Genomic DNA, 27,573 nt, shown 5'->3' with positions numbered 1-27,573 from the left:
CATGCAAGACCTTGTCAAAGATCTTGCTAAGGTCCATGTAGACACCATCTACTGCCTTGCCTTCATCAACTTTCCTGGTAACTTCCTCAAAAAAACTCTAGGATTTGTTAGAAATGGCTTGCCACGCACAAAGCTATTTTGACTATTTGTAATGAGTCCCTGTCTATCCAAATACTTGTATATCTGTCTCTTAGAATACCTTCCAGGAGCTTTCCCATGACTGATGGCAGACTCACTGACCTATTATTTCCTGGCTTATTCTTACAGCCTTTCTTAAACGACTGAACAACATTAGCTATCCTCCGATCCTCCGGCATCTCATCCCTAAGGATGTTAGAGCTTCTGCAATTTCTGCACAAGCTTCCCATAGGGTCTGAGGGAGCACCTTGTCAGGCCTAGGGGAATTATCCCACGCTAACTTGCCTCAAGACCGTGAACACTTTCTCCTCTGTAATCTCTATAGGGTCCATACAGCTGCTGCTTTGCCTCACTTCGATAGACTCTGTGTGTGTCTTGTCTGTGAGTCAATACTGATCCAAAATATTCATGCAAGATCTCCAACCCCCCCCCCCATCTCTTTTGGCTCTACACATAGAGGACCAACTTTATCCCTTGCTACCTCTTTGCTCTTAATATATGTATAGAAGCCTGTAGGATTTCCTTCACCTTGTCTGCTAGAGCAACCTCATGTCTTTTAGCCCTCCTAATATCCTCCTTGTATTTCCTTGCATTTCAATACCCAAGTATCTCATTTGTTCCTATCTGCCAATACCTGGTATTCACTTCCTTCTTTTTCTTAACCAGAGGTTTAATATCTCTCAAAAACCAATGTCTCCTAAACCTGTTATCTTTGCCTTTTATTCTGACAGGAATATACTCACCTGCAGTCTTAAAAAAATTCACTTTTGAAGGCCTCCCACTTACCAAGTATACACTTTCCAGAAAAGAACCTGTCCTAATCCACACTTGCCAGATCCTTTCTGATACCATCAAAATTGGCTTTTCTCCAATTTAGAATCTCAACCCAAGGACTGGACCAGACCTTTTCCATAATTACCTTGAAATTATTGGCATTATGATCACTATATGCAAAGTTTTCCTTTACACAAACTTCTGTCATCTTCCCTGTGTCATTCCCCAATAAGAGATCTTGTATCGCACTCTCTCTAGTCGGGACTTCTATGTACTGATTAAGGAAATTTTTCCTGTACGCATTTGACAAACTTTTTCCCATCCAGCCCTTTTACAGTATGGGAGTCCCAGTCAATAAGTGGAAAGTTAAAATCGCCTACTATCACAACCTTATGTTTTTTGCAAAGTGTCTATGATCTCTCGACAAATTTGCTGCTCTAAATCTGCAGACTGTTGGGTGGTCAATAATATAATTCTATTATATGTGGTCATACCTTTCTTATTGCTCAGTTCAGAATCAAGTTTATTATCACTGGCATGTGATGTGAAATTTGTTAACTTAGCAGCAGCAGTTCAATGCAATACATAATCTAGCAGAGAGAGAGAAAAAACCATAATGATAATAAATAAAATAAAACATAAAAATAAACAAGTAAATCAATTATGTATATTGAATAGATTTTAAAAATATGTGCAAAAACAAATACTTTATATTTTAAAAAAATGTGAGCTAGTGTCCAAAGCTTCATTGTCCATTTAGGAATCAGATGGCAGAGTGGAAGAAGCTGTTCCTGAATTGTTGAGTGTGTGCCTTCAGGCTTCTGTATCTCCTACCTGATGGAAACAGTGAGAAAAGGGCATGCCCTGGGTGCTGGAGGTCCTTGATAATGGGTGCTGCCTTTCTGAGACACCGCTCCCTAAAGATGTCCTGGGTGCTTTGTAGGCTCGTGTCCAAGATGGAGCTACCCATTAATGGGCTCTCCAGTCTATCCTGCCTGAGCACTGTGATGATATTTTCCTTGACTAGTAATGTCACCCTTCCCCCTTTAATCCCTCCAGTTCTATCATGTCTAAAGCAATGGAACATTGAGCTGCCAATCTTGCCTCTCTTGCAACCAAGTCTCACTAATGGCTGCAATATAATTCCACTTGCTGATTGATGCCCTAAGCTCATCCTGTCTTTCCTACAGTGCTCCTTGCATTGAACTATACACAGCTCAGAATATTAGTTCCACCATGCTCAACCTTTTGATTCCTGACTTTGTATGTAGGCTTAACAATATCTTTCTCCACAGTCACTCCATTATTTGTTGTCCCCTGCAACTCTAGTTTAAACTTCCCCTTGTGCAGCACCAGTAATCCTTCCTGCTAGGATATTCGGCCCGCTCCAGTTCAGGTGCAAACTGTTCCTTATGTACAGGCCTCACCTTCCTTAGAAGAGAGCCCAATGATCCAAAAATCTGAAGCTCTTCCTCCTGCACCTCCTCCTTAGCCATGTATTAAACTGTATGGTCTTCCTTTTTCTGACCTTCCTAACACATGGCATGGGTAGCAATCCTGAGATCAGCCTTGGGGGGTCCTGTCCTTTAACCTGGCACCTAACTCCCTGAAATCACTTTGCAAAACCAGGTCCTGATGAAGGGTCTCAGCCCAAAGCGTTGACTTTTCCATAGATGCCATCTGACCTACTGAGTTCCTCTAGCATTTTGCGCGTTTCTTTCTATTGGATCTTGCCGACTGCCTAATTATGCACAAACCAGTGTCTGCTTGGGAACTGTGGTGGGCAAAATGTGCCAACTGCCCCTGCTCCCTTATTTTAAACACTCTCTCCCTCTACACATTCCAGTGTCTCCTCAGGAGCTGTAGCACGCAAAATGTAGCATTCTAATTGTAGCGGTGTTACTGCATCTAGTCTGTAGTGCCACGTTGATGATTAGTTTTGAGCTACCAGATCTGTTCCAAGTGTTTTCCATTTAGCTTGAGTACAGTACTGCAAAATACAGTGGAAGGTGTAATGACGGGATTCTGTTTCTGTAAGGTTGTCACTTCTAGCAATGCTGTCACATCTTATTCATGGGAGATAGCTTGGTGAGGATGAGGTTAAGTGAGTTTATGGCTTGTGTCGGTTTACTCAGTGCTGCAGACTTAATCTGAAAGCTGTATCTTTCAGGACGTAAACAATGGGAATTCTGCAGATGCTGGAAATTCAAGCAACACACATCAAAGTTGCTGGTGAACACAGCAGGCCAGGCAGCACCTCTAGGAAGAGGTACAGTCGATATTTCAAGCCGAGACCCTTTGTCAGGACTAACTGAAGGAAAAGTTAGTAAGAGATTTGAGAGGGGGAGGGGGAGATCCAAAATGATAGGAGAAGGCAGGAGGGGGAGGGATGGAGCCAAGAGCTGGACAGGTGATTGGCAAAGGGGATATGAGAGGATCATGGGACAGGAGGCCCAGGGAGAAAGACGGGGGGTGGGGGGGAACCCAGAGGATGGGCAAGGGATACAGTCAGAGAGACAGAGGGAGAAGTAGGAGAGTGAGAGAAAGAATGTGTATATAAAAATAAATAACGGATGGGGTACGTCGACTGTACCTCTTTCAGGACTTAACCAGTTTGGCTCATGGTGGTGCCACCAAGATACTATTGATATTTGATATTGAAACCCCTTACCCAGGGTACATTAAGTGTTTCTTCTAAGCATTGCTGGATCACTACTTCTGAGTGAGGATTTAGGTGGTAATCTTTAGAAGGTAGTCTTGCCGAAGACCTAATGTCATGAAATGTAAGAGGATTCTGAGTTAGTACTGAAAATTCTGGGATTATTTCTTGCTGTTGATATGCAATTGTGTTATGTCCTTTTATGGGACATTGGTGCTGAGATACACTCAGAAATTGATGCCTTTGTTTGATTAATCTGTGAGCCAGTTCTCCCAATTCACTGTAGACATAATACCCAGATTATTTTGAGAATGACTTCTCTGTGTTTGACATTAACCAATACCTGCCACTATTACTAATTATAGCCTTGGTGCAAATGTGATTAATTCTGAATCTTTGTGTGAGTTGACTTTCTTGAGATCATTAGCTTTTGACTGAGTAAATAGCCCTGTTAAAATTGAAGTTGGTAGAAATTATGAAAAACCTGCCTCTAGTTTATTCTAAAACTTGCATAAAACAAGATTGTTGTATTTGCTGAAAATAAAAAATCCCACTTGGAGGTATCACTGCAAAAGTTTCTCAGAACAGCATCCTAGGCTCAATTGTATCGAACTATTTCATCAATAACATCCATTAAATCAGAATTGTTGAATTAACATGGAACTCTTCAGACAATAAATTCGACTGCAAGGATACAGTGTAATCTTGGCATTGACTCTACTTTGGCTGGCAACTGACTGCAACAAATGAGTCACTTTCACCCATCAGCTCTTTATGACCTGATCCAGGTTAGTCACTAATTAAACAATGTCTTGATTTTTTTTCCAGTTACTTCTTCCAGATACAGTACCTGGACTATATTCCCTATCTCTAATTTGTTTTAGTCCAAAAATCCCCTCCAACTGCTTCTCTAATTCTGGGCTTTTGAACATCTCCAAGCTCAATTGCTTTGCAGTTGATGGTGGTGTCTTCAGATGTCAAGGAATTTCCCCCCTTAAATCCCTGTCCTCTCTAACTTTGTTCTTTTAAAAAAAAACACCTTAAAACTAACTCATTTGAAGCATTTGTCTTCTACTCCAATATCTCCATGTGGATCAATATCAAATTATTTGATAATATTCACATGAAGCATCTTGGAATGTTTTGCCATGTTGAAAATGTATGTAAACCAAATGTTGTATATAAATCAATTGAGTAATATTTCTGTCACAGAATATTAGGTAGCATCATTTCTTTGAAGTGTATCCGTCTTCCATCATGCTGACATTGGTGCCTTTACCATTTTGCAAGAAATCAGCATCTTATGAACAGGAAATGAATTAGGATCAGATCATATTATCACTAACGTATGATATGAAATTTGTTTTGCAGCAGCAATCTATTGCAAAGACAAATCTATAAATTACAAACATAAATAACTGTCTGAGGCCTCTTTGGTCAGAGTTGACCATGAATATTGTGTCCTAGCTGTCTAGATACACAAGCCTGGGCAGTATGATATGAAGCGCAAGCTGTTGCCCATGTAGCAAGTTTCCCCCTCTCCATGCAACTGGTGAACCCAAAGGAATGGCAGAGACTGATACAGTTTGATACCAGCAGCGTCGCAGGAGTTGCCAGTCAGCATTGAAAATGTAGGACTGCCTTAGGGACTCTGGCTCCGGATTTTTCCCTCGGGGGTTTACTCCAGAAGGCTTCCCCATGAGTGGGTATAGCTGCAAGGCAGCAGAGGTTTGAGATCAGAGTTCTCCTTCTAGATGAACTGCCAACCATGGCTGATGAGCCCCATCTGCCCAAAGTGACTGGTTTAAGGTGGCAGTAACCTGCCTTTGCCCCTTCTGTCAGTAGAAATGGTTCCACTGGGCTTAGTAACTAAGCCACACATGAAGGCCAGGAGCTAGACTTGATTGTCAAAGGCAATTTGAGGTGCACACCATTGGAAGCATTTAATAGGTAGTGGGAGCGTTTCCCCATTACCACCCCTGGCTGTAAAGGAACCGTAATTAGTGTATGAAAAAGCAATAACAAGATAGTGTTCATGTGTTTATGGACTGTTCAGAAATCTCATGGCTGAAGAGAAGTAGGTGTGCCTAAATTGTTGACTGAGTGTACATGCTCTTGTATCACCTCCTTGATGGTATTAGCGAGAAGGAGACATGTTCTGCTGAGGGTCCTTAATGATGGATGCCACTTTATTGAGGCACCGCCTCTTGAATCCTTGATGGTTGGGAGGGGTTCTGCCCATGATGGAGCTGGCTGAGTGTACAACCCTCAGCAGCCTCTTGATCATCTCAGGCTATCCTGCAACCAGTCAGAATGCTCACCACTGTACATGTAGTGAGATTTGTAAGGGTTTTTGGTGACATACCAACTCTCTTGAAACTCTTAGTGTAGAACCACTGCTGTGTCTTTGTGGTTACCTTGATGTGTTGGGCCCAGGATAGATTCTGTGCAATGTTGAAGTCCAGGAACTTGAAGCAGTTCACCTTTCCTCTGCTGAGCTGTGCCTAGCCATCTATAAGTATAAATATTTACCAGACTATTACCACTGGGCAGCACGGTTGCGTAGTGGTTAGCACAGCAGTATTGCAGTGCCAGTAACCTGGGTTCGGTTTTATTTACTTTGTTTAGAGATGCACTGCGGAACAGGTCCTTGTGGTCCAACGAGATGTGCTGTCCAGCAACCCACCTATAAGCACTATCCTAATCACAGGACAATTTACAATGACCAGTTAACTGACTCACTGGTATGTCTTTGGACCGTGGGAGGAAGCTGGAGCACGTGGAGGAAACCCATGTGGTCACAGGGAGATTGTACAAACTCCTTAATTACAGTGCCAGAATTGAACTCTGATCTCAGATGATAGTAATTGTGCCACTAACAGCTATGCTGCCATCTTGTCCGCTATGGTCTGTGAAGAGTTTGAACGTTTTCCCTGTGACCGCGTGGGTTTCCTCCCACACTTCAGAAGGTACAGGTTAGTAGATTAATTGGTCACATAGGTATAATTGGGCAGCGTGGTCTCGTTGGGTTGGAAGGGCCTCTTATTGTGCTGTACTTCTAAATAAATTAATTAATTGGTTAACTACACCAGAATAAAAATGGAAAATAATGGAAAGACTCAGCAGATCAGATAACATCTGCCCACTACTAAACTCAATGTATTTATAGTGCCTATAAAAAGTATTCACTCCCCTTGGAATTTTTCGTGTTTTATTGTTTTTACAACATTGAATCACAATGGATTTAATTTGGCTTTTTTTGGTCCATTGCTCAGCTCTCCCCAAATTTACCTGGGCTTCTGACTTTCTTAGTAACGATACTTTTATTTTGTGCTCACCTGCCTCCGCTCTCATTATTCACAAATCTCCTGTCTCTTTCTATGACTCTTCATGCCTTTTTTTCCCCTTCTATATCTTGCCCTGCTAGTCTATTTTCCATCTCTTTCCAAACCTCTGTAATGCCTTGTCATATGCCTTGTGCCTACCTGTCATAGGTCCCTTCTTCTCCAGGCTTATTAACATATGCAATCATTACTTGCGGTCCACAGGCATACCTCTTTCTCAGGCCTCCTCAATAATCAGATCATCCCCTTTTTGTTTTCCTACAGCAAACAACAGTTCTTTTTCCAGCAATTTTCAAGACAGTACTTTCAGTTATTCTCTGCTTTGTATGACCTTATGAACATAGTTCCTTCCGTTCTTTGCTCTGTCATAGTCAAGGTACTCACCGCTTTGTCAGTAAATAAACCACTCTCCCATTTTATGAATTTAAGATCACTGTTCAGGCTAACTGAGCAATGCTGAGGGACTGCAGCTGTGTCAGAAATATAAACTTAAATAAAAGAATTATTAAATTGTACTTTCAAGTGGTCACAAGAGATAGAATAGCACCACTTGTTCAGTTTCTCAGTACTGTTATTGAGATTTGCTAAGTATAAATTATTGTCTGGTGCATTTTCTCCACATTGTAATGGCAACTTAAAAATTTGCTGTGAATTGCTTTCAGAATAAAGTTCACAAAAGGAAATAAATACATTCAATTCTTAATCTCTCACTGAATTTTTGTACCCGAGAGGTCTTGTCAGCATGGGTGTGGAAGTATTACCTGTTGATGGGGAAAAAAAAACAGAACTACAGGTCACTGTTTTGAAATAAGAGGTTCCGATTTAAGATGGAGACAAAACTGGGTCATAAGTCTTTGGCTTTCTTGTCTTACAAGATTGAGTGTTTTAAGGCACAGGTAGAGAAATTCTAGATAAAACTGAGGGTGAAGGGTAGTCATGGTTAGATGGGAGTTGAGTTAAAGTTAACAATGAGATTAGCCATGATATTGCTGTTTGGCAGATCTAGCTCAAGTCTTAAATGGGCCTACTCCTGCCCCTCATTTCAATGCTCATACAGTGCCTATAAAAAAATATCCCACCCCCCCACTGGAAATTTTCATCTTTTATTGTTTTACAACACTGAATCAAATCACAGTGGGTTTAATTTGGCTTTTTTGACACTGATCAATAGAAAAAGACACTTTTGCATCAAAGTGAAAACAGATTTAATAGACAAATAAAGATAACAGATAAAGTTTTAATTAGTTATAAAGCACAATAACTGATTGCGTAAGTATTCACCCCCTTCAACTTAGTATTTAGTAGATGCATCTTGGGCAGCAATTACAGTCTTGAGTCTATGTGGATAGGTCTCTATCAGCTTTGCATACTTGGACACTGCAATTTTTTTCCCCCCCATTTTTCTTCACAAAACTGCTCAAGCTCTTTCAGATTGCGTGGGGAGTGTGAGTGAACAGTCATTTTCAAGTCCAGCCACAAAGCCATTCCTGTGTAGCTTTGGCTTTATGCTTGGGGTCATTGTCTTGCTGGAAAGCAACACTTCTCCTGAGTGGCAGTTCTCTTTTAGACTGCATCAGGTTTTCCTTGTATTTTGCGGCATTTATTTTACTCTCTACCTTCACAATCTTTCCAGGACATGTCACAGTGAGGCATCCTCACGGCATGATGCAGCCACCACCATGCTTCATGGTAGGGATGATGTGTTTTTGATGTGTGGTGTTTGGCTTATGCCAAACATAGCATTTAGTCTGATGGTAAAAAGCTCAATTTTGGTTTCATCAGACTATAGAACCTTCATCCAGCTGGTTTCAGAGTCTCCCTCATGCCTTATGGCAAACTATAGCTGAGATTTCATGTGAGTTTTTTTTCAACAGTTGCTTTTTCTTATTCAGTCCTCCATAAAGCTGTGACTGGTGAAGCACCCAGGCAGCAGTTGTTGTATGTGCAGTCTCTCCCATCTCAGCCACTGAAGCTTGTAACTTCTCTAGAGTTGTCATAGATCTCTTGGTCGCCTCCCTCACTAGTCCTCTTATTGTACAGTCACTCAGTTTTTGAGAACGGCCTGCTCTAGGCAGATCTACAGCTGAGCCATATTCATTCCTTTTCTTGTATCTGTCTCCTGACTTGTGCTTTTCAATAACCTTTTCGCAGAGTTGTTTGGAGTGTTCTTCTGTCTTCATGGTGTGGTTTTTGCCAGGATACTGACTCACCAGCAGCTAGACCTTCCAGATACAATTGTATTTTTACTACAATCAATTGAAACCCCTTGACTGCACATGGTGATCTCCATTTAGCTAATTATGTGACTTCTCAAACCAGTTGGCTGCACCAGTGATAATTCGGCGTATCATATTAAAGGGGAGTGAATACTTAGGCAATCAATTATGTTGTGTTTTATATATGTGATTAATTTAGATCACTTTGTAGAGATATGTTTTCACTTTGACATGAAAGTCTTTTTCTGTGAATCAGTGTCAAAAAAGCCAAATTAAATCCACTATGATTCAGTTTTGTAAAATGTTAAAACATGAAAGCTTCCAAGGGTGGTGAATATTTTTTATAGGCATTGTATGTGTAGGTTAATTAACAATTGAGATAAAGCAGAAAGACATGCATATACACAGTGCTTAGAATCTGGTTTATTATCACTGGCGTACAATATGTCATGAAATTTGTTGCTTGCAGCCCCAGTAGAGTGCAAGACATAAAAATTACTACGTTCTGAAAATACTGCAAGACATGAACAATGAGATAGTGTTTTTGGATTCATACCCCATTCAGATATCTGATGGTGGACAGGAAGAAGCTGTTCCTAAAACACTGAGTGTGAAACAGTTTGAAAGCACTTAATGTAGTGAGATATTCCAAAGTGTAATTATTGTGTTAAGGTGAGACACAGCAGTAAATCTGCATAGAACAAGGCCTTATAAACAGCATTGCACCAATAAGATCTCTCAAGATGCACATTTTTATGCTGCTGATTGAGAGTCAGAATGTGATAACTTTTTTGTATCATCAGCATTGTGTCTTGGGATATTTTATGTTGTCTTGAAAGACTAGATGGTGCTTTTGCTTGAAGTATTGTTTAAAAGCTAGCAACTCTGATAGCATAGTCCCTTTAATGTGACATTGGAAAGTGTAGGCACAAAATAATTTTTTCCTGATATGACGAAACTTCTGGAGCAGTTGGGAGAAGTGTATTGAAGAATCCTTTTTTGTTGAGGGGGAAGCTAGAGGTAAAAAAAGAAAAAGGCAAGTGTTTTAACTGAATTTTTAGGAACTTGGTAAGCTTGCTGTCCTAAACTTTTATTTCCCATGTAAACAATGACAGTTAACACATTGGCTGCAGTGTTAACTGTCTCCAAAATATATAACAATTACTTGCCTTGGCTACTCAAGCACAGTCTTGCAAACTACACTCCCAAGGACAAAGACACATGTTTGTCTCTTTGGTGCAGGTAGTTTGGTAAAGAAAGATATTGAAGCAGAAGGCATACATGAAACAATTACTGTATAAATTGAAACAGGAGTAAATCTGCAGATGCTGGAATTTCAAGCAACACACATAAAAGTTGCTGGTGAACGCAGCAGGCCAGGCAGCAACTCTAGGAAGAGGTACAGTCGACGTTTTGGGCTTAGGCCTTTCGTCAGGACTAACTGAAGGAAGAGCTAGTAAGAGATTTGAAAGGGGGAGGGGGAGACCCAAAATGGTAGGAGAGGACAGGAGGGGGAGGGATGGAGACAAGAGCTGGACAGTTGATTGGCAAAAGGGATATGAGAGGATCATGGGACAGGAGGCCCAGGGAGAAAGAAAGGAGAGGGGGGAAGCCCAGAGGATGGGCAAGGGGTATAGTGAGAGGGACAGAGGGAGAAAAAGGAGAGAGAAAAAGAATGTGTGTGTATATAAATAAATAAATAACGGATGGGGTACGAGGGGGAGGTGGGGCATTAACGGAAGTTAGAGAAGTCAGTGTTCATGCCATCAGGTTGAAGACTATCCAGACGGAATATAAGGTGTTGTTCCTCCAACCTGAGCGTGGCTTCATCTTTACAGTAGAGGAGGCCGTGGATAGACATACCAGAATGGGAATGGGACTGGAATTAAAATGTGTGGCCACTGGGAGATCCTGCTTTCTCTGGTGGACAGAGCGTAGGTGTTCAGCGAAACGATCTCCCAGTCTGCGTCGGGTCTCGCCAATATATAGAAGGCTGCATCGGGACGCAGTATATCACCCCAGCCGACTCACAGGTGAAGTGTTCCCTCACCGGGAAGGACTGTCTGGGGCCCTGAATGGTAGTGAGGGAGGAAGTGTAAGGGCATGTTTAGCACTTGTTCCGCTTACAAGGATAAGTGCCAAGAGGGAGATTGGTGGGGAGGGATGGGGGGGGGGAGGAACGAATGGACAAGGGAGTGCGTAGGGAGCGATCTCTGCGGAAAACAGAGAGAGGTGGGAGGGAAAGATGTGCTTAGTGGTGGGATCCAGTTGGAGGTGCTGGAAGTTACGGAGAATTATATATTGGATCCGGAGGCTGGTGGGGTGGTAGGTGAGGACAAGGGAACACCAGCAACTTTTATGTGTGTTGCACTGTATAAATGTGCTGTTCTTTGGATTTTGCTTAACTAGCAGGTGGAAAGTAATGATTTTATGAGTGATGTTTTCTAAACTGTACTAAGAACTGGTTTGTATAGGGTTTTTTTTGCTAAGAACTGGTTTTCTGTTTCATCTTTGTGTTTGTTACCGATCAAAATATGAGTAAATTCCATGATGTTTTAAATAGATTTATGACAGAATTTGGTGTATATTGCACAGAGCATGGTGATTTGGGGCTTTAGGTTCTTTTTACATTCCAAACTCTGCCTTTGTCCACGCTTTCATTGCCTCTATTTGACTAGCTTCACTAATTTCCTGAGCCTTAGATGTTGTTCTAGGAGAACATCATTTAAGCACATTTATTTTCAGCCAGCAAGTGAAGCAACAGATTGTTTTACTTTGAACTTGGGATTTCAATGATGGCTTTTTGGCATAGAACAGTTCCTTTGTTTTCCCTCTGAAGTAACATTTCTGTCATCGATTTTTTAATATCTATATACTAAGAATTTCAGGTCAAAGATATGAGTCACTGTGTACATTCATATTTGATGCCACAGTCCAATGATTTATGCCATATAGGTGTATAAGATGATGAGAGGCATTGATCTTGTGGATAGTCAGAGGCTTTTTCCCAGCGCTGGAATGGCTAGCACAAGAGGGCACAGTTTTAAGGTGCTTGGAAGTAGGTACCAAAGAGATGTCGGGGTAAGTTTTTTTACACAGAGAGTGGTGAGTTGCGTGGAATGGGCTGCCAGTGACGGTGGTGGAGGCGGATACGATAGGGTCTTTTAAGAGACTGAAGGACAGGTACATGGAGCTCAGAAAAATAGAGGGCTATGGGTAACCCTAGGTAATTTCTAAGGTAAGGACATGTTCAGCACAGCTTTGTGGGCCGAAGGGCCTGTATTGTGCTGTAGGTTTTCTATGTTTCTATATTTTGTTCAAAGGCTTTTCCATTCCATCCAGTGCTATTGAAGCAACTAGATGGTTACCAAAAAAGATAAGATTTTTTTTGCTGGAATTGTAACATTGCAGAAGTCATGATTTGAAATATTGCAGAACCTTAGTAGATTTTCACATCAGTTATGTTCTGAAAGAATTTTCTGCTGAAAATGTTTAGGTGAAATTCCTTGTCTCCAGTTGATGGCTGGACTACTTACAGTGAATGGCTGGTTATAGTGGCATGCCAGTTGCCATCTCTGATAATATTGCACACTGTTCAAATTTTCAGTCACCCCAGTTTATAGCTTGCTGGTCGGTTTTCTTTTGTTCATCTATGAATCTTACGGAGGTCATGTTTTAATCACGTGCCCTGTTATTGAATTGACTTTATTACTTGCATTCTTCACATACATGAGGAGTAAAAATTTTTAAGTTACGTCTCCGTCTGAATGTGTAATTTGTAATAGTATGTACAGCAGGACAGTCAATATAACGTAGAAATACAATTGTATCAACATGAATTACTCAGTCTGATGGCCTGGTAGAAGAAGCTATCCTGAAGCCTATTGGTCCTGGCTTTAATGCTGTGGTACTGTTTCCCGAATGGTAGCAGCTGGAACAGTTTGTGGTTGGGATGACTTGGGTCCCCAGTGATCCTTCAGGCCCGTTTTACACACTTGTCTTTGTAAGTGCCCTGAATCGTGGGAAGTTCACATCTACAGATGCAGTGGGCTGTCCGCACCACTCTCTGCAGAGTTCTGCGATTGAGGGAAGTACAGTTCCCATACCAGGCAGTGATACAGCCAGTCAGGATTGTGCCCTTGCAGAAAGTTCTTGGGATTTGGGGTGGCCATACCAAACTACTTCAACCATCTGAGGTGAAAGAGGTGCTGTTGTGCTTTTTTCACGACACAGTATGTCCAGACCACGTGAGATTCTTAGTGATGTGTATGCGAAGGAATGTAAAGCTGTTCACCCTCTCAACCCCAGATCCATTGATGTCAATGGGGGTCTAGCCTGTCTCCATTCCTCCTGTAGTCCACAACCAGCTCCTTTGTTTTTGCAACATTCAGGGGGAGGTTGTTTTCTTGACACCACTGAATCAGGGTGATGATTTCTGTAGGGTGCCCCATTATTATTTGCGATGACGTCAATCAGTGTAGTGTCATCAGCAAATTTAATCAGCAGATTGGAGCTGTGGGTGGCAACACAGTCATGGGTATACAGAGAGTAAAGGCCAATCTATACTTCTGCATCAGATCTACGCTGTCGGTATGGCGTAGTTGCGTACCCTGTGCCGTAACCTGACGCGCACCTCCCCAAAAATGTAACTACGTGTCACGGCGATGCAGATCGCAACAACTGTGATTGGTTCACTTGGTAGCATCGCATTTCCTCCTACGCTGCAATAGCTTCCCATTGGGCAGCTGAAGGGCAGGGAAGGAACTCTGGCTGCAATGCTTTCCATAAAGCTTTATAGACCTCCGAAATTATGGAGGACCCTGTGCTTGACGCCAGTTTGTAGCTAGCTGCTACAGCCTGTTGACTTCCACCTGAAGCTAAAACTTGAATGGTAATTGCCAGTCTCTGAGTATACTGTGCATACACTGATGCGAAATAAATGGTTGGAGACGATGAACCAAATCGTCAAATCTATCTGCCGACATCCAAAAATATTTGAAATTCATTTCCTCGTCCATGTCTCTTAGTAGCCTTTGTTTTGATTGCACTGGAAAGAATACAATGGAGATGTGTAAAGATCTTGCTGAGACCAGAACATTGTAGCTTTGAAGAAAAATTAGATAAGTAGTTATCATTTTCCATGCGACAGGAGAGATTTAATGTATAAAGTTAAGGGTCTGGTAGAGTTTTAAAAAAATAAAGAAATTGATTTCAAGTAATTGGTAGGAGAAATTGAAAGATGAAAATATCTTTTCACTAAGGTCTGAAAAGAGGGTATTTGCATTTAAAACCTATAACCTGGGATTAGGATGGGCAAGGGTTTTACAGCTGCTACCATATAATAGACTGTTAGGTACTTGCAGTGAAATGTATACTCTTAGTTTCAGAAGTAATGAATCCCCTTGTGGCATGAGTGAGGAATTTGCTGGGATGTGGGTGGCCCTGCAAAGCTCATTACACAATACTGATTTTCTTTTATGTCAACACATGCTTTATATATCTAATTAAGTAGGTTGCAGAGCAAAACATATGTCAGGCTGATCATTACCGATTACAACTCACCATTGAGCTACTCACTACTAATCGATAAGCTTTAAAACATCAGCAATTAGATCTTTGACTTTCTCATTTTAAGACCACCATCAGTGTAAATCAGTAATCAACATAGACACACCCTAAGGGTGTGTGCTTAGCCCACTGTTATATTAATTACTTAACTACTGTTGTTCGCAGAATCACGTATGGCCAAGGTGTACAGGAGTTAGATAGATTAGATGGTTGAGTAGTGTGACAACAATAACTTTGCACACAAGACCAAGTAATTTATTGTGGACTTCAGGTAGGGAAAGTCGAGAGAACACACACCAGTTGTCATTGAGGGGTCACTGGTGGTAAAGATGAGTAGCTTCATGTTTCTGTGTGTCGACATCTCAGAGGATCTATCCTGGGCTTAAATGTTGATGCAATTGCGAAGGCATCCCAGTGTCTATACTTCGTTATATGTTTGAGGAGATTTAGTGTGTCATGAAAGATTCTTGCCGATTTCTACAGAAGTACATTACATTGAAGAGTATTCTGACGGTCTTACAGCCTTGTATGGAGGTCCTGATGGACAGGATTGCAAGAGGTTGCAGAGGGCTGTAGACTTGGTCAGCCCTCTCTGCCATTGGGTACATCTTCAAATGGTGATGCCTCAAGTAAGTGGCATCCTTCATTAAGAATCCTCGCCATCCGGGACATGGCCTCCTCACATTACTACCTTTGGGAGGAGATACAGGAGCCTGAATCCTGACATTCATATCTTAACATAATTTCCCTTCTGCCTTCAGACTTCTGAACAGTCCATGAGCACAACCTTGTTATTTGCATTTTGTGCTTTTTTTTATTTCTGTAACTTGTAGTTTTTTTTTGTCTTACACGGTACTGCTGCTGTAAAACAAGATATTTCACGAGTCTTTTATGTCAGTAAACCCAAATCTGATTCTGAGAACATGCAAATCAACTTTACCATACTAACGTTTTTCCTAACTCTGATTGCCTTTGACGTGTTTGCTTTATTAACCTGTTTCAGAGGACAGCAAAAATTTAACCATATTGTTGTGAGACTGGGTACATTTTGGTCAGACTGGGTTAGAGAGAGAACATTTTCATCTCTGAAGGTAGGCTTTCGTAACAGTCCATTATGCCTATGGTCACTTCTATTAATACTTAAATGTGCTGATAAGCATAATACTGTTTCTGAACTTACCATTTCTAGCTATTCAGGAAATAAATGTGTTATTATTTAGGTTTTATGAATTATATTAAAATATATAAATCACATTATCAAATATAATCCAAATTTCTGAGGAATGTAATAATCCAAACTTTCTGCAATGGAGGAAGAAGTTGCAGAAACACTGTCCATTATCTTCCAGACATTTATAGGCTCAACTGGTGCTGAAGGATAGGAAAATTGTAATGTTACATCCTTATTCAAATAAAGTTTTAACTATAAAGTTGTCAATTTAACCTTGGTGGTGGTAAATTCTAGAAATTGTCAGTAACAGGCTAGCTGTCAGTTGTGGATTCATCATGAATTTGTTAAAGACATATTTTCTAACTAATTTGGAGGTTTTTTAATGAACGAATGGTGGAATAGACTTGATGGGTTGAATGACCTAATTGTGTCCCCCACATCATATGGTCATTCAGCGGGTCAGTGAGAGAAATGCTTTTATTGAAGAATTTGAAAAGATTATGTTATTTATCATAGGTCTGCTATTAAGACTTAAGCTGTGGAATGAAAGGGGTGGTAGTAGCATGGATTAACAAAAATGGTCAAGTAGGAAACAGAGTTGTACTGATTGTCAGTCTGAAGGGATGCTCATATCCCACTGTGCAGTACAAGTATAATTGCTTTATTTGATAAAGGGGTATACTGGGCATATTGAGATGGGAAGGTGAAGTTATTCATGAGCATGAATGGGCTAACATGTGGCGGGAGAAGATCAATGTTGGAAAATGTGAAGACACTTAGTTTTTGTTTTGAAAAGGAAAAATTAAAGGATTTTCATAATAGTTCAATATTTTGCAAATAGTAACTGAATGCTTGAGTATAGGTCGCAAAGAGCAAGCCAATTCCTTTATGGAGTGTTGACTTTCACCTTGAAGAGGTTAAAAGAAAAAAATGAGAGAAAGATTCAACTATACAGACAGTCTTGGTCTGATTCCATTTGGAGTTCGATTATTTTTTTTGGGGGGAGGCATTTAAGTTGCATATATTTTGGGTTTGGAAAGGGAATGGTTTAGAAATTAGTAACATTTGGGTTTATGTAAAAAAAAGCGCAAAACTGAACACATAAAATACAGGGCAAAATTTGTAAAGTAACAAATTAAAAAATTTAGTGCTGCTTTTTAGCCGCATCCTGGTCACCTCAATGTAATTCAGCTATTCTATTGAAAGCATTTAGAAGATATTAAGATGATTGACTTTTAGAGAATTAATCTACAAAGTGTTTGTGATTTACATATGAATGGTCTCTGGAAAATAAGTGGTTGAGAAGTGATTTGGTTTTAATATTTAAAACCAAAATGAGCAATATTTTGCAGCAAATGCAGATTAAGCGAGCATTCTGAGAACTCTAAATGAAAGTCTGGAAGTGTAGTAGAGGGCTGGTATACCTAGTACTATCTTTTGTTACTTTAGTTGACCAATTTTGAGTAATCAAGGCTACAAAATATGTCACATTATGGCTGAAATTACTTGTTCTGATATTGCATTCATGCATGATTTTAAATATTGGCTTTTAGACTTTTTTAAAAAGCATATTAACAAGTAATTGGCAGTCAAAAATTTGCTAGGAAATGCTCCTGCATTTTCTCAGAGTTTGATGCTTGCCAAAGTGAGAAATAAACTTCAGGTTGGAGGCTACCCAAACAATACCCAAAGGTGTTGTTCCTCCAACCTAAGTGTAGCCTCATCATGATAGTGGAGGAGGCCATGGATGGACATATCGGAATGGGAAGTGGAATTAAAATGGGTGGCCACTGGGAGATCACACTTGTTCTGGTGGACGGAGTGTAAATGTTCCGTGAAACAGTCTCTCAATTTACGTTGGGTCTCACCGAAATACAGGAGGCCATACCAGGAGCACCAAACACAGTAAATGACCCCAACAGACTCTCATTGTGAAGTGTCGCCTCAGCTGGAGGGACTGTTTGGGGCCCTGAATGGTAGTGAGGGAGGAGGTGTAGGGGCAGGTGTGGCACTTGTTCCGCCTGCAAGAATAAGTACCAGGAGGGAGATCAGTGGGGAAGGACGAATGGACAAGGGAGTCACGTAGGGAGCGATCCCTGTGGAAAGCAGAGAATGGAGGGAAAGATGTGCTTGGTAGTGGGATCCCATTAGAAGTGGCGGAAGTTTCGGAGAATTGCCTGCTGAACGTGGAGACTGGTGGGGTGGTAGGTGAAGACAAGAGGAACCCTATCCCTGATAGGGTGGCGGGAGGATGGGGTAAGAGCAGATGTGCATGAAATGGAAGAGATGTTGAGGGCAGCGTTGATGGTGGAGAAGGGGAGCACCTTTTTTTTGAAAAAGGAGGACATCTTCATTCTCAAATGAAAAGCATCATCCTGACAGATATGGTGGAGATGGAGGAATCGAGAAAAGGGGATGGTGTTTTTACAAGTAGCAGGGTGGGATGGGATGTAGTCCAGGTAGTTGTGAGAGTCTGTGGGTTTGTAATAGATATCGGTGGATAAGCTGTCTCCGGAGATAGAGACAGTGAGATCGAGGAAGGGAAGGGAGGTGTTTGAAATGGACCAAGTGAATTTGAGGGCGGGGTGGAAGTTGCAGGCAAACTGGATGAAGTCGATGAGTTCAGCACGGGTGCAGGAAGCAGCACCAATGCAGTCGTCAATGTAGTGTAGGAAAAGTGTGGGATGGTCACCACTGTAGGCTTGGAACATGGACTGTAGCCAACAAATAGGCAGGTGTAACTGGGACCCATGGGAATGCCCATGGCTACCCCTTTTGTTTGAAGGAAGTGTGAGGAGCCAAAGGAGAAACTATTTAGAGTGAGAACAAGTTCCGCTAGGGGGAGAAGAGTGGTGGTGGTGGAGGGGAACTGGTTAGATCTGGTGCCCAGAAAAAAACAGAGAGCTTTGAGGCCTTCTTGGTGGGGGTGGAGGTGTACAGGGACTGGATATTGATAGTAAAAATAAGGTGATGAGGGTCAGGGAACTTGAAATTATGGAAAAGATCAAAAGCATGTGAGGTGTCACGGATATAGGTAGGAAGGGGCTGAACTGGGGAGATAAAACAGAGTCGAGGTATGCTGAGTTCAGTGGGGCAGGAACGAGCTAAAGCAATGGGCCTATCTGGACAAACGGGTTTGTGGATCTTGGGTAGGAGGTAGAAACGGGGGCTGCAGGAACTATGAGATTGGTGGCGGTGGATGGGAGATCCCCATAGTCAATAAGGTTGGTGATGGTGTGGGAGACAATGGCCTGGTGCCCTTCGTGGGGTCATTCTATAATAGATTGAGTTAAGCAAATATGCTTCAATGCTTATGGCCTGAATTCACTGGATCTTATTTGCATTTGGGTGACCCAATTTCTGCTCTAGAGAGCATGTGTAAGTCCACAAGTTGATATTTGTAAGTTCACACTTCAGTACATAGAACATCACAATCCGGGTCCTTCATACGATGTGGTGGTGACCTTTTCACCCACTCCCAAGATCTGCACTAGTTTAGCGTTTTGGAACGTTGATTCAGAATGAAAGGTTTTAGCAACATTAAAGTGGATGGCAAGTTTTATAAACCAAACTGAAGCTGTTTTAGCGCATTAAATTGCAACATGTGTATTTTTAATCTCCTCCTTAGGCAGTGCCTCAGGAACTTGCTTCCACTGCAGTTCAGTGTGTTCTGAAGTGCCTGCTGCAGCCAAGGTGGAATCTTGAGAATATGCCACATGTAAGGTGGAAAAAGCCTGAGTGGACAGGAACAGGGTTTGTGAGAAAGTGTTCTTCTTCCAATGTTTATGCTGGGCTTTTGTGTACTCTCAGTAAATGGATGATATTCTCAATACTGTCTCAAAAATCCTGCTCCTCCATTTTAAGTAGCTATGCAACAGGAATTCAAGTTGGTTGATGAAGGTGTTAGCTTTTTTTAAAATGTTCTTGAATTCATCTGCTAGTTTCCTAATTAAACAGAAGCTATTACAGGCTGTCTGTTTCAAAACTCTGGTATTGGTCATATTCACAATATAGTGTGTATGTTGGAGTCAACTGAGAAACCTGAGAGAAGTTTGCTTACCCTTCTAGAGGATTTGGAGAATTTTTCTGGGGATATCTCTTCAGTGATAGAACATGCCTACTCGAGGTAACCCATGTCCCAGAAGCATGTAAGAAAAATAGGGATCATTTCTGCTTGGTAAACCAGGATCTTTGTGGTGGGTTTGAGCTTCGCTCTTTTCTTCATGTGGTCATGGATCTTTATTGATGGAATTTTACTGTTTTTCTGGGGACCAGATTGGTAGGGGTCTGTGTTATGAACATACACCCCAATCTCTGATGTGCTTCAGTGATTGAGTTGAAAGCTTGGGGCATGACCCTCTGAACGTGAGCATGTACAAGCAGCATTTGGCTGCTGCAGTGCAAACTGATGTTGGGATAAGTTTGCTTCTGGAGCGGAGGTAATGTGGTTGAATGGTTTCCCATTAGTTTTGTGGATTAGTTCCAGACCAGTAGGAAGTTTATTGGAAGCAAGGTGCAGTTTTGTATGGAAGGGAAAAAAGTATTGAGATGATGATCCAGCTTGCCTTATGTCAGTTTGCAGTGATATTGGATTTACCAGGGACCTTTTGGTTTTGAAATTGTGTAGTAGACGCAAATGATGAGAAGTTTGTGCAGGCAAATTTGAAAAGGGCACTTCACACTCTGTTTCAATTGAAATGATAAGTTTTTGTGAAGTTAGAAAAGGTAAGATGCTGTTTCCTGCATTTCAACAAAGTGTACAACCAAGGCACCAGCCAATTAAATTTGTATACCTGCCCTGGTGAGTTTCAAGGGAACACTGCTGACATCACTTGGTGAACCAGATACTGAATCATCAGAATATTTGAATCATTGGATAGAGGAATATAGATTTTTTTATTGGAAGGAGCTGAACTGAATGATCATTACCTCTTCAGAACGAATTTAAGTTTGTGATTCAATGGTGCACTGATAAAATATCAATTTTCTCTAAAATATTCAGTCAATCAGTAAAGTGCCTTGTTCAGTATAATTTTAACATCAACCGGAAGTAGTGTAAAGATCACTGGATTTGCATTTGGAGCTTCCAATCATTAATGAGATAGAATTTTTTTTAAGGTTTTGTGCATGTGTTATAAATAGCTTCAGAGTAGAATTTTCCTGCAATGCAGTATTACTTGTAGGATGAGGTCAGAAAAAAAATTGGTGTTTAAGGGAGCTGATGAATCGTGAATTCCTTTATTTATAGTATATAATGAGCAATCTGGCTTCTTCCAAGGGCTTCTGGGGAAGCTGTAAATTGAGTTAGCAATGCAGTAATTTAGCTGCAAGTACAAATGCATTCATTTTGAGGGTTTGTGCAGAGTATATTGACTGGCTACGTCACAACCCGGCATGGAAGCACCAATGCTTTTGAACGGAAAATCCTACAAAAAGTAGTAGATATGACCCAGTCCATCAGAATTGAGTTTAATATCTCTGGCATATGCCGTGAAATTTGTTAACTTTACAGCAGCAATATAAATAAATATAGAGGGGGAAAAACTGAATTACAATAAATATATATATATAATAGTTAATATAAGTAGTCCAAAAAAAAAATTTAAAAAAATAGTAGTGAGGTAGTGTTCGTGGATTCAATGTCCATTAAGAAATCGGATGGCAGAGGGGAAGAAGCTGTTGCTAAGTCACTGAGTGTGTGCCTTCAGGCTCCTGTACCTCCTTCCCAACGTTAACAATGAAAAGAGCGCATGTCCTGGGTGGTGGGAATCCTTAATGATAGACATCGCCTTCCTAAGATGCTGCTCCTTGAAGATGTCTTGGATACCCATGATAGAGCTGACTAATTGCGTGCAGTTGCCCACCCCCTACACCAGGCAGTGATGTAGCCAGACAAAATGCTCTCCATGGTACATTTTTAGATGTTTTAATTGACAAACCAAATCTCCCCAAACTCCGAATAAAATGTTGGCTTGCCTTCTTTATAGCTGTATCAATATGTTGCAACCGGGTTAGATCTTCAGATACTGTATATTGACATCCAGGAACTTGAAATCAGCTCACTCTCTCCAATTCTGATCCCTCTGAGGATTGGTTTGTATTCCCTCGTCTTATCCTTTTTGAAAAGAAGTATCTGTTCTTTAGTCTTGCTGACACTGAGTGCATGGTTGTTGCTGTGATACCACTCAACTAACTCAACATCATGGGTAAAGATGTCCCATTTAGCACATTTGCATGAAACATTGTCATGGGAAAGCAGCACCCATCATCAGGGACCTCCGACCACCCAGGTCGTGCTCTCTTCTCGCTTTTGCCCTCAGTAAGAAGGTACAGGAGCCTCAGGACTCACACCACCAGATTCAGGATATTACACCTCAACCATCAGGCTCTTGAACCAAAGGGAATAACTTCACTTGCCCCATCATTGAAATGTTCCCACAATCTATGGACTCTCTTTCAAGGACTGATATTTATTGCTTATTTATTATTATTATTTATTTCTTTTTGTATTTGTACAGTTTGTCTTTTTCACACTGGTTGAAGGCCCAAGTTGGTGCAGTCTTTCATTGGTTCTATTATGGTTATTATTCTATTTTGCGTTTATTGAGTATGCCCTCAAGAAAATGAATCTCAGGATTGTATATGGTGACATGTATGTATTTTGATAATAAATTTACTTTGAAATTTGTAACCTCGAGGGATTTGTCCCACTGCCTTTGCTAGTCTGCTTTCTCAAAGACAATTTTTGGTAACTGCTTAACGATCTAAATACTGGGAATTTCAGTTTATCCAGAGCTGACTTACAGTTTGTGAAGTCTGCCAGGTGATTTATTTGTCACATTTTTTATTCCTCTACTTCGCCACCACTCTACTGTTTTAAATGGTTCCTCATTTAGCTCCTTCCAACTCAAATGTTAAGATCTGATACCATAGCCACCTGTGTTAAAGATCTTTGTAACAAAGAGGGCATGAAGAATCTGATTCATGGAGCTTATACATTACTCTTTCTGGATCTGGTTTCAGGACTGACCCTCAAGACCACTCATTTTCCCGGAATCGTGTAGTACCTGGCAAAAGACTTTTAATTTTTAAAAAATGATGTAGTCTTTTCTGGATTGAAGGATTCCTGAAGTATTCCTCTCCAACTCAGAAGTGATATAAAACAAGTCTCAGGAAGAAATTTCAATGTGTCGTTGGTCATCTTCATTGGAAGTGTGTAAATGAATACCTCATTATTTGGCTGAAAAGAACAGTATGTTTAAATTTAATAGTTGAACCAGGTATTTGAAATTGATGTTCTGTACCTTTATTTGCAGTAAATCATTTTCCAAAGAAGTATACATGATTATTTAGCTTGTAATTGGCAAAATGTATGTCAAAGTACATTTTTTATCTACAGGGATGCTAGAAAGTTTGTGAACCCTGTAAAATTTTCAACATTTCTGCATAAATATGACCTAAAATATGATCAGGTCTTCACACAGGTCCTAAAATTAGATGAGGAGAACCCAATTAAATAAATAGCACAAATATACAGTTTGTAGTTCTGAGGCTAGAAAATACTAGCAACCCTAAATTTTATTTTATTTCTAATTTCCTTAATCTGTAGATTTGATACAAATAATTATTCATAAAACTGTTGGGTATATTATGAATGCCATTTTATTATGGTTTATCACAATTAATATTCCTTAATTTTCCTTTTGAAGGTTGTTTCTCGTTGGTTTGTCAGCTAGATAACAATAAGTTGAGTTCAGAAGAATATTTCTAGTGATTTTGATTCAAATCAATAACTTAAGCAATGTAGAATTTCTTAGTGTCCTTGTATTTATTCATATTCTACTTTTTTTTGATAATTGGCATTCTTCTGAGCCGGGGTGGATCAAAATTTATCTTCTTCACACAGCTTTTTAAAAAAAAAAGTTTTCATTTTGTTTTAAGGCATTGCTATCACTCTAGATATGGTTTCTCTTTTAATGTATAATTGCTGCACTTATATGGAGTTGCAAAAAAAATTGCTGATAAAATCCAATGTGCCCTCCTGCTTCTGAGCAAGGTACAGTGATAAATATAGAAAATTCCCATTTGTAAACCTTTGAGGGGGGATCCGAGGTGTACTAGCTTTTGTGTTGGAAATTGGAAATACACTCTTGATTTCAGTCCAGGAGTTATGCCCATCAGGCAAAAGTGGAGGATCATTTTTATTTTGTGGTATTTAGAGATACAACATGGATCATTTTTATTTTGTGGTATTTAGAGATACAAATGACAGATTGTACACCATCATAAAATTATAAAGAAAGTATATTTACCATTTTCAACTTTATCAAACAGTTAACAGAGGAAGAGAAAAAAGATAAAAAGGGACCCATTTATAATAAGTTAAACCAGTCTAACTGTGCACATAAACGTTGGAGCTCACTTCTGGAGTAGTTGGGGGTTGTATTGCTTTACGTGCAGGACCCACAGTCTGTGAATGCATCCACCATATTCCAATTCTCTCCCCCCCCCCGCCCCCCAAAGACCTTCTCTAACGAACTGGCTCTCTCAGGAGTATTGGCCCTTACTCCTTGGAGCCATTCATCTGCACAAAGCACTTTTTTTGCAACAGGGATTCTTTTCAACGGCATTCTGCATCTTCCCTTGTGCCCTGATCCATAACTCCCATCAAAAGACCCAAATCAGACTACTGTCCTTCAGAAATCTGATCCCACCCAGCTCTCCTGAATCTTCCACTGGGCAGAATCTTACAAATGTCTGCCACAACATTCCTTAGTCGGACAACATGGCTGCTTATCTTTAGGTGAAGCCAAACTGCTCAGAAAACTGCTAAAATAAAATACCTCACAGCATAGCAGTAGAAATCTTAACTGGGGCATTACATAAGTATGTCTTTTTTTTTTCTCAAATATTTCTGTTGTATGTTAAACTTGACATGTCACCCTCAAACTGCCTTTCCATTATTTCCAGCTTGACAGAAATGAGTGTTGACTTTGAGAAAGAAACTATGGAAATAGTGAAAAGTGTCAATGCAACAACCAATGTATAGAAAGGTTGTAGAAGCATCATGAAGTTTAATTCAGTAAGGTGTGAGGAAAGCATAACTCACTGAGGGATTTCACTTCCTTTCATAATTCTGACCAAGCTGTCAGCACTTTCCCTGTCACAATGCTCCAGCTCCCCTCCAAGCTTCCCACTAGATTGAGGTTGATCCATCCACACCATTTGTGGGAATTGCTCCACCTATATTGCTTTCATTCCAGAATTCTCAGTCAGAATTGCAGTGTGCAGATGACATTCACTTCAGAAGCTAACCTTCAAATTATTACGGTGAGGACAATATGAGTGAGGTTGATGTTCTGGAGCACGTTGATATCAAGGGAGAGGAGGTGTTGGTGTTGTTAAAATACATTAGGACGGATAAGTCCCCGGGACCTGACGGAATATTCCCCAGGCTGCTCCACGAGGCGAGGGAAGAGATTGCTGAGCCTTTGGCTAGGATCTTTATGTCCTGGTTGTCCATGGGAATGGTACCGGAGGATTGGAGGGAGGTGAATGTTGTCCCCTTGTTCAAAAAAGGTAGTAGGGATAGTCTGGGTAATTATAGACTAGTGAGCCATACGTCTGTGGTGGGAAAGCTGTTGGAAAAGATTCTTAGAGATAGGATCTCTGGGCATTTAGAGAATCATGGTCTGATCAAGGACAGACAGCATGGCTTTGTGAAGGGCAGATCGTGTCTAACAAGCCTGATAGAGTTCTTTGAGGTGGTGACCAGGCATATAGATGAGGGTAGTGCAGTGGATGTGATCTATATGGATTTTAGTAAGGCATTTGACAAGGTTCCACACAGTAGGCTTATTCAGAAAGTCAAGTTTGGCCAGGTGGATTCAGAATTGGCTTGCCTGCAGAAAGCAGAGGGTCGTGGTGGAGGGAGTACATCCGGATTGGAGGGTTGTGACTAGTGTCGTCCCACAAGGATCTGTTCTGGGACCTCTACTTTTCGTGATTTTTATTAACGACCTGGATGTGGGGGGTAGGAGGGTGGGTTGGCAAGTTTGCAGACGACATAAAGGTTGGTGGTGTTGTGGATAGTGTAGAGGATTGTCAAAGATTGCAGAAGTGGGCTAAGACGTGGCAGATGGAGTTCAACCCGGAGAAGTGTGAGATGGTACACTTTGGAAGGACAAACTCCAAGGCAGAGTACAAAGTAAATGGCAGGATACTTGGTAGTGTGGAGGAGCAGAGGGCTCTAGGGATACATGTCCTCAGATCCCTGAAAGTTGCCTCACAGGTAGATAGGGTAGTTAAGAAAGCTTATGGGGTGTTAGCTTTCATAAGTTGAGGGATAGAGTTTGACTCGCGAGGTAATGATGCAGCTCTGTAATACTGGTTAGGCCACACTTGGAGTACTGTGTCCCGTTCTGGTCGCCTCACTATAGGAAGGATGTGGAAGCACTGGAAAGGGTACAGAGGAGATTTACCAGGATGCTGCCTGGTTTAGAGAGTATGCACTATGATCAGAGATTAAGGGAGCTAGGGCTTTACTGTCTGGAGAGGAGGAGGATGAGAGGAGACATGATAGAGGTATACAACATATTAAGAGGAATAGATAGAGTGGACAGCCAGTGCCTCTTTCCCAGGGCACCACTGCTCAATACAAGAGGACATAGCTTTAAGGTAAGGGGTGGGAAGTTCAAGGGGGATATTAGAGGAAGGCTTTTTACTCAGAGAGTGGTTGGTGCGTGGAATGCACTGCCTGAGTCAGTGGTGGAGTCGGATACACTGGTGAAATTTAAGAGACTACTAGACAGGTATATGGAGGTATTTAAGGTGGGGGGGTTATATGGGAGGCAAGGTTTAAGGGTCGGCACAACATTGTGGGACAAAGGGCCTATACTGTGCTGTACTATTCTATGTTCTGTAACTAACTTGTTCACAAATGCTTATGTGAGACTAGACCCTATGACCTCTGAGGCAGAGTCATGCAGCACAGAAGCAGGCCTTTCCGCCTAAACTCAATCATGCTGACTAAGATGTCCACTTGAACTATTTGGATGCATTTGGCCTATAACCCACTAAACCTTTTTTAGCCATTTGCCTATTTAAATGTCTTTTAAACTTTGTAATTGTATCTACCTCCTCTTCTGGCATACACATGTTCCATGTAGAGCACTGTGTAAAAGTCTTAGGCATGTGTAAAAAAAAACTTCTATAAAGTGAAGATGCTTTCAAAAATAAAGAAATGAAGAGTTTGTAAATATCAAAAAATTACAATAAAGAGTAGTAAATAGTAAAAAACTAAATCAAATCAATATTTGGTGCAACCACCCTTCGCCTTTAAAACTGCATTAATTCTCTTAGGTATACTGTCATGCAGTTTTTTTAAGAAAATGGGCTGGTAGATTATTCCAAACATCTTGGCAAACTTGCCACAGTTCTGCAGATTTTGGTTGTCTTGCTTGCTTGCCATTCTTTGCTGTTGGCTGCAGACACTCATCCATGTAGTGCTCTGCAGCTCTTCTATGGACACACTGTCTCCAGTTTGAGCCAAAAATGTCAAATTTTGACTTGTCAGTCCAGAGCACTTGCTGCCATTGTTCAGCACCCTAGTCCTGGTGTTTTTGTGCATAGGTCAGTCTCTTGGCTTTGTTTCTACTTCAGAGGAATGACTTTCTGGCAGCATTTTACGACTCGGGGTAAAAG

The 27,573-nt window shown here is 40.9% G+C and overlaps 1 protein-coding gene across 6 annotated transcripts in view; it reads left to right on the top strand.

Moving 5' to 3' along the window:
• Window positions 1–27,573, top strand: part of ark2n (arkadia (rnf111) N-terminal like PKA signaling regulator 2n) — a 103,630-nt gene that overhangs the window by 10,963 nt on the left and 65,094 nt on the right. Inside the window, exon 2 of one of the 6 annotated variants that reach the window (XM_063046987.1) lies at window positions 22,894–23,082. The exons of 3 other annotated variants lie outside the window; for them this stretch is intronic. The gene's annotated coding sequence lies outside the window, so the exon portion shown is untranslated. Of the gene's footprint in view, window positions 1–22,893; window positions 23,151–27,573 lie in introns of those variants that run through there. 2 more of the 6 variants (XM_063046985.1, XM_063046983.1) reach the window with 2 other exon arrangements.

Source organism: Mobula hypostoma, chromosome 4 (genome assembly GCF_963921235.1).
Source record: "Mobula hypostoma chromosome 4, sMobHyp1.1, whole genome shotgun sequence".
NCBI lineage: Eukaryota > Metazoa > Chordata > Chondrichthyes > Myliobatiformes > Myliobatidae > Mobula > Mobula hypostoma.
Note: the sequence above shows the minus strand (reverse complement) of the source record. Positions and strands in the feature narration are given on the sequence as shown.